The sequence below is a fragment of the Lithobates pipiens genome, unplaced genomic scaffold (assembly GCF_037356315.1).
Source record: "Lithobates pipiens isolate NorthernLeopardFrog02 unplaced genomic scaffold, aLitPip1_a1.2 Scaffold_8, whole genome shotgun sequence".
Lineage (NCBI taxonomy): Eukaryota > Metazoa > Chordata > Amphibia > Anura > Ranidae > Lithobates > Lithobates pipiens.
In genome coordinates this window covers 305,253,262-305,261,911 of record NW_027507903.1, presented here as the reverse complement: position 1 = coordinate 305,261,911, position 8,650 = coordinate 305,253,262, and positions in this window count along the sequence as shown.

The following is an 8,650-nucleotide window of genomic DNA, read 5'->3' as shown; positions in this document are numbered from 1 at the left end:
TAGTCAGTCTAGTATATATATATATATATATATATATATATATATATATATATACAGTGCATTTAGCATAGACTATATATTTATATATTCAGTGTTTGGTCTATATTTAGTCATTGCAGGCAGTGTATTAATATATATATATATATATATATATATATATATATATATATATATATATATATATATACTTCAGGTGGTGTACACAGAATATAATACAGTGCAGCCGTTGTACACTTTCTAATACAGTGCAGGCGGTGTACACAGTATCTAATACAGTATGTACAGTATCTAATACATGTCAGGTGGTGTATTAATAATTAATTTATATTATCCACTTCAGATCCGCGCTATTGCCAAATGACGGCATTAGCGCGGACCTACATTTCCGGGACTACGTCTATTGACGTCGTCCCGGTTACGAGCGGCCTGCGCGCCCCCTGAGGGGCGCGCGCGGCGCGCTCTGTGATCGGCGAGTCCGTGAGACTCGCCTGATCACCGATCCGTGTAAGGGGTCGATCCCGACCCCCTTATCACGTGATCAGCTGTCAGCCAATGACAGCTGATCATGTGATAGAACGGAGCCGGTAATCGGCTATTATTCCTCCTCGCGCTGTCAGAGAAAAAAAAAGCCGATCACCGGCGGCCGTGATCGGGACATCAGTCCCGATCACGGCCATCAATACAAGGGACCACCTGCCACCTGCCTGTGCCCACCTGCCTCCCGCAGTGCCATCCTGAAGTAAAATAAAAGCAAAAGTAAGTGCCCCCCGTCAGTGCCCATAGTGCCCACAGTGCCACCCACAGTGCCACCCACAGTGCCACCCACAGTGCCACCCCACAGTGCCACCCACAGTGCCACCCACAGTGCCACCCAATCTGCCTCAAAGGTGCTGCACCCCAGTGCCGCCCATCAGTGCCCAGCAGTGCCGCCCATCAGTGCCCAGCAGTGCCACCTATCAGAGCCACCTATCAGTGCCACCTATCAGTGCCCATCAGTCCCATCTATCTGTGGTACCTATCAGTGCCCATCCGTGCCACCCATCCGTGCCACTTATCCGTGCCACCCATCCGTGCCATCTTATCTGTGCCCATCTTTGCCCATCAGTGCCGCCTTATCTGTGCCCATCGGTGCCGCCTTATCTGTGCCTATTAGTGCCGCCTTAACTATGCCTATCAGTGCCCACCGGTGCAGCCTATCAGTGCCCACCAATGCAGCCCATCAGTGCCCACCAATGCAGCCCATCAGTGCCCACCAATGCAGCCTATCAGTGCCGCCTAATCAGCGCACTTCAATGAAGGAGAAAAATGACCCGTTTGCAAAATTTTATAACAAACTATTAAAACATGATTTTTTTTTTTTTTTTTTGCATCTTTTTTTGTTTGTTTAGCAAAAAATAAAACTCCGAGCTGTAACTAAATACCACCAAAAGAAAGCTCTATTTGTGGGAAAAAAATGATAAAAATTTCATTTGGGTACAGTGTTGTATGACCGCGTAATTGTCACTCAAAGTGCATCAGCGCTGAAAGCTGAAAATTGGTCTGGGACTGAGGGGGGTTTAAGTGCCCAGTAAGCAAGTGGTTAAATATATATATATATATATACACACACCACCTGACGTGTATTAGAAACTGTACACACTGTATTATATATATATATATATATATATATATACTCTGCATTCAGTGTAGCCTATATCTACAGTGCAATCTGTGGTGTATACTTTTTAATACACTTCAGGTGGTGTACACAGTATCTAATACAGTGTGTATAGTTTCTACTACACTTCTGGTGGTGTACACAGTATACAATACAGTGCAGCCGTACAGTTTCAAATATATATATATATATACACACACACACATATATATATATATATATATATATATATATATATATATATATATATATATATATATATATATATATATATATATATATATATATATACATATATATACATATATACAGTGGTGGGAAAAAGTGTTTGCCCCCTTCCTCATTTCCTGTTCCTTTGCATGTTTGTCACACTTAAGTGTTTCGGAACATCAAACCAATTTAAACAATAGTCAAGGACAACACAAGTAAACACAAAATGCAATTTGTAAATGAAGGTGTTTATTATTAAAGGTGAAAAAAAATCCAAACCATCATGGCCCTGTGTGAAAAAGTGATTGCCCCCTAAACCTAATAACTGGTTGGGCCACCCTTAGCAGCAACAACTGCAACCAAGCGTTTGCGATAACGTGCAATGAGGCTTTTACAGCATCCTGGAGGAATTTTGGCCCACTCATCTTTGCAGAATTGTCCTAATTCAGTTACATTAGAGGGTTTTCAAGCATGAACGGCCTTTTTAAGGTCATACCACAACATCTCAATAGGATTCAGGTCAGGACTTTGGCTAGGCCACTCCAAAGTCTTCATTTTGTTTTTCTTCAGCCATTCGGTGTTGGACTTGCTGGTGTGTTTAGGATCATTGTCCTGCTGCAGAACCCAAGTTCGTTTCAGCTTGAGTACACGAACAGATGGTCGGACATTCTCCTTCAGGATCTCTTGGTAGACAGCAGAATTCATAGTTCCTTTTATCACGGCAAGTCTTCCAGGTCCTGAAGCAGCAAAACAGCACCAGACCATCGCACTACCACCACCATATTTTACTGTTGGTATAATGTTCTTTTTATGAAATGCAGTGTTCCTTCTACGCCAGATATACTTGGACACACACCTTCCAAAGAGTTCCACTTTTGTCTCATCGGTCCACAGAATGTTGTCCCAAAAGTCTTGGGGATCATCAAGATGTGTTGTGGAGAAATTGAGACGAGCTTTGATGTTCTTTTTGCTCAGCAGTGGTTTTCTCCTTGGAACTCTGCTATGCAGGCCATTTTTGCCCAGTCTTTTCCTGATGGTGGAGGCATGAACGCTGACCTTAACTGAGGCAAGTGAGGCCTGCAGTTCCTTGGACGTTGTTGTGGGGTCTTTTGTGACCTCTTGGATGAGTCGTCGCTGCGCTCTTGGGGTAATTTTGGGCGGCCGGCCACTCCTGGGAAGGTTCACCACTGTTCCATGTCTTCGCCATTTGTGGATAATGGCTCTCACTGTGGTTCGCTGTATTCCCAAAGCTTTGGAAATGGCTTTATAACCCTTTCCAGACTGATAGATCTCAATTACTTTCTTTCTCAATTGTTCCTGAATTTCTTTGGGTCTCGGCATGATGTGTAGCTTTTAAGGATCTTCTGGTGGACCTTACTGTGTCAAGCAGCTCCTATTTAAGTGATGCCTTGATTGTGAACAGGTGTGGCAATAATCAGGCCTGGGTGTGGCTAGAGAAATTGAACTCAGGTGTGGACAACCACAGTTATAGTATGTTTTTAACAAGGGGGGCAATCACTTTTTCACACAGGGCCATGATGGTTTGGATTTTTTTTTCACCTTTAATAATAAACACCTTCGTTTACAAATTGCATTTTGTGTTTACTTGTGTTGTCCTTGACTATTGTTTAAATTGGTTTGATGTTCCGAAACACTTAAGTGTGACAAACATGCAAAGGAACAGGAAATGAGGAAGGGGGCAAACACTTTTTCACACCACTGTATATATATATATATATATATATATATATATATATATATATATATATACACAGTGCATTCGGGCGTGTATACTTTCTATTACACTTCAGGTGGTGTACACAGTATCTAATACAGTGGGTACAGTTTCTACTACACTTCTGGTGGGGTACACAGTATATAATACAATGCAGCTGTTGTACAGTTTCTAATACAGTGCAGGCGGTGTACACAGTATCTAATACAGTGTGTACAGTTTCTAATACATGTCAGGTGGTTTGTATATATATATATATATATATATATATATATATATATTTGTAATCGGAGTCTTCAAGTGGGAAATGCAATATTACTTAAGAAACAAGGCCTGAGGTGTGCCATGGCCTGGATGGTCAGTATGCCTGAAAAGAGGGCATACCCTGAATGTAAGAATAAGAAAAATACTATGAGTATGAGTGAATAACCTGGGGGAAACGGGTGGGTGGGCACCTAGAAAACCCCAACCCTGGCCCTGACAGAGGAGGAGGGTTATATAGTCTCCGACTCCTCCGTCAAATACAGGCTGGCCTACGGCCAGCCTTCCAACTTGTAATCGGAGTCTTCAAGTGGGAAATGCAATATTACTTAAGAAACAAGGCCTGAGGTGTGCCATGGCCTGGATGGTCAGTATGCCTGAAAAGAGGGCAAAAAGACACAAGTTTAGGTGGGAGAGGGAAGGTAGAGATCCCATCCCTAAAATGACGTATGCCCAAACGCCAACCGTAAGTAACCGGTAAGTATCCGCTGTGAGAGTAGAACCCACCGACTCCAGACCTGGAGATGAGAAGGAACCTCCTTACAGCCTGCAAGCTACGCAAACCCAATTGAACGTCCCGTGAAGGATAGGATGAGCCTGATGCCCAAGGTGACCCGGACATGAGAATGAACTGCTATGAATGAGAGGATACGTGGGGAAAAGAGAGCAAGGGCTGACCCGAAGAACCCCTACAACAGACACCAGAAGAAGCACCGTGAAAACACCCCTTCCCATACCTGGTAAGAGGATGTGAGAGGGTGAGTGGCAAAAATACCAGTGATAGGAGAGGAAACCTGGCTGCCTGATGGATGTGATGGAGTAGATGCCATGGCAAGCATCATCAACATGGCGACACCAAGACAAACTGGTCCCACCGGATGCGAGCAGGTCATGCTACTGCCCGAGACCTCCCAACCGAGACCGAATCCTGAACCGAGGAAGGAGAAACAGACTCCAACCCAGGGGAATAAGTCCCATAGCATGAACCAGCCATGCCCAAAGTGACTAAAGCACCCCCCTCCCCACCTGGAACAAACCGGGGAGGAGCAAAGATGACTGGACCGACGTCCCTGAGCAGTACTCCAGGCAACCTCCTAGACAAGAGATCGGAGCTGAGAGTGGAATCCAGAATGGTGACGACGTCGCCCAACCTACCACCTAAGGACCGTGGCTTGGACACACCCTGAGAGTATGAATCCCAGGGCGGTAACCAGGGCCTCTATGCAACAGGATGTCCACTAAAGAAAATTGTTGTCTGCTTCCAACCTGAGGGTGCGCCCAGTGGCGAAAAGACATCTGTACGTGAGTGCAGGCATGGTTGATATTGGTATGGATGCCAAGACGGCCCAACCTGAAAACGCAACTAGAAGGAAAGACAGACAACCAGACATGAGAACAACAACAACGCCCCTCTGCCTACCTAAGAATGAGAACATGGCAGAAAAGTCAAGACCACAGCGCATGAATGAACCTAATGATGAACCCCCCCCCCCCCCCCCCGTGTGTGAGTTGAGAAATAGTGAGTTAACCCGAGTAACCCGCAGCGCAGAGACAGGTAATTTAACAGAAACTCAGGCCTAGAGTACCCACAGACCGTGGTGGGTAGAAGATTGTGGTCAACAATCATTAATAACGAAACCTCAGCCCGTATGGACCTGTAGACGTGACAGATCCCGATGTGCGAGCCCTAGCTAACTGACCCCGGTACAAACATGAACACAGATACGATGAGACATGACAATCAATGCAGACAAACCTAACCAGAATATGTCATAAGTGAACAACGCCCTTCTGAGAACTCTAAAGCCAACGCAGAGGTTGAAACACCATGACAGAAACGCTGAGCAGAAACGCTATGACAGAAATACTGACAGAAAAAATGTCACGACAATGCCATGACAGAAATGCTAAAAGTTAACCTGGGTAGAACGATGACTGAAATCCCGGGGCAGAACGCTATGACAGACATGCTGGCAGAACGCTATGACAGAACTCCAGGGGCAGAACACCGACAGATAACCTGGGCCGGAAAGCTATGACAGACATGCCAGGCATGATGCTATGACAGGAACCCAGGGGCAGAACACCGACAGATAACCTGGGCCGGAAAGCTATGACAGACATGCCGGGCAGGATGCTATGACAGGAACCCAGGGGCAGAACACCGACAGATAACCTGGGCCGGAAAGCTATGACAGACATGCCGGGCAGGATGCTATGACAGGAACCCAGGGGCAAACCACTATGACCGCCATGCTGGACAGAGCGCTATGACGGAAATACTGGACCGAACGCTATGACGGAAATACTGGACCGAACGCTATGACGGAAATACTGGACCGAACGCTATGACGGAAAAAGCTAGACTATATGCTGTGACCGAACCTGGACAGAACGCTATGACAGGAAAGCTAGAAAGAATGCTATAACCTGGAATGCTGGACCAATCGCTATGACAGAATTGCTGGGCCGAACGTTATGACAGAAAATGCTGGGCCGAACGTTATGACAGAAAATGCTGGGCCGGACGTTGTGACAGAAAATGCTGGGCCGAACGCTGTGACAGAAATGCTGGACCGAACGCTGTGACAGAAATGCTGGACCGAACGCTGTGACAGAAATGCTGGGCCGAACGCTGAGACAGAAATGCTGGACCGAACGCTGTGACAGAAATGCTGGACCGAACGCTGTGACAGAAATGCTGGACCGAACGCTGTGACAGAAATGCTGGACCGAACGTCGTGACAGAAAATGCTGGGCAGAACGCTGAGACAGAAAATGCTGGGCAGAACGTTGAGACAGAAAATGCTGGGCAGAACGCTGAGACAGAAAATGCTGGGCAGAACGCTGAGACAGAAAATGCTGGGCAGAACGCTGAGACAGAAAATGCTGGGCAGAACGCTGAGACAGAAAATGCTGGGCAGAACGCTGAGACAGAAAATGCTGGGCAGAACGCTGAGACAGAAAATGCTGGGCAGAACGCTGAGACAGAAAATGCTGGGCAGAACGCTGAGACAGAAAATGCTGGGCAGAACGCTGAGACAGAAAATGCTGGGCAGAACGCTGAGACAGAAATGCTGGACCGAACGCTGTGACAGAAATGCTGGACCGAACGCTGTGACAGAAATGCTGGGCCGAACGTTGTGACAGAAATGCTGGACCGAACGCTGTGACAGAAATTCTGGACCGAACGCTGTGACAGAAATGCTGGACCGAACGCCGTGACAGAAAATGCTGGACCGAATGCTGAGACAGAAAATGCTGGGCAGAACGCTGAGACAGAAAATGCTGGGCAGAACGCTGAGACAGAAAATGCTGGGCAGAACGCTGAGACAGAAAATGCTGGGCAGAACGCTGAGACAGAAAATGCTGGGCAGAACGCTGAGACAGAAAATGCTGGGCAGAACGCTGAGACAGAAAATGCTGGGCAGAACGCCGAGACAGAAAATGCTGGGCAGAACGCTGAGACAGAAAATGCTGGGCAGAACGCTGAGACAGAAAACGCTGGCAGAACGATATGACAGAAAACGCTGGCAGAACGCTATGACAGAAAACGCTGGCAGAACGCTATGACAGAAAACGCTGGCAGAACGCTATGACAGAAAACGCTGGCAGAACGCTATAACAGAAAACGCTGGCAGAACGCTATGACAGAAAACGCTGGCAGAACGATATGACAGAAAACGCTGGCAGAACGCTATGACAGAAAACGCTGGCAGAACGCTATGACAGAAAACGCTGGCAGAACGCTATGACAGAAAATGCTGGCAGAACGCTATGACAGAAAACGCTGGAAAAAACGCTATGACAGAAAATGCTGGCAAAACACTATAACAGAACGCTATGACAGAAAATTGCTGATGGAAGCTACCACAGACACCCGGGCTGACCCCAATATATCACCGACCAAAGAAACCACCAACAAGTAAAGCAGCAACCTGGGTGGACTGAGATCCTCCATCACTGCAGCAGAGATGCCAGTCTGCACTGTGGGGAGGAAAGGAGCAACAGGTGGGTGACAGCCCATCCCCCTTACAAGCACCAGGACCCACCGCTCACTTAGGCAGCCAGCCGATACCAACCTCCCCCCCCCCCCCACATGAGCAAGGGGAGAGAGGATCCAGCAGCTGACCGATCACCAGGCGGGTTCTCGGCAGCTCTGGCGACGGACATGCACGGGGAGTGGAGCCAGCGGTGGCCGACCCCCCCTCACCCCCCGCCATGCGAGCAAAGGGAGAGAGGAGCCTGCGGGCGGCCGACCACCCCCCCGCCATGTGAGAAATGAGAGCGAAGCCAGCGGGCGGCAGACCAACCCCCCCCGCCGCCATGCGAGCAAGGGGAGAGAGGATCCAGCGGGCGGCCGATCACCAGGCGGGCTCCCCGCAGCCCCGCCTATCACACCCTCCCCCCAGGGAGAATCAGCCGAGCGGCCACCACGTGGAGCCCCCCCGGACGAATCGACAGCACAACACACATGGGGAGAGAAAGGAGCTGGGGCGGCCGATCACCCCCCCCCCCCTCCCCTCCTGGAAGAAACAGCGGGTGGGTGGACAGAGCAAACGTGTGGGGAGAGAGAGGAGCTGGGGCGGCCGATCACCCCCCCACTCCCCATACTGGCAGACACGGCGGGCGGATGGCCAGAGGAAACGTGGGGGGGAGAGAGGAGCTGGGGCGGCCGATCACCCCCCCCCCCCTCTCCCCACGCTGGCAGAAACGGCGGGCGGATGGACAGAGGAAACGTGTGGGGGGAGAGAGAGAGGATCACCCCCCCTCTCCCCACACTGGAA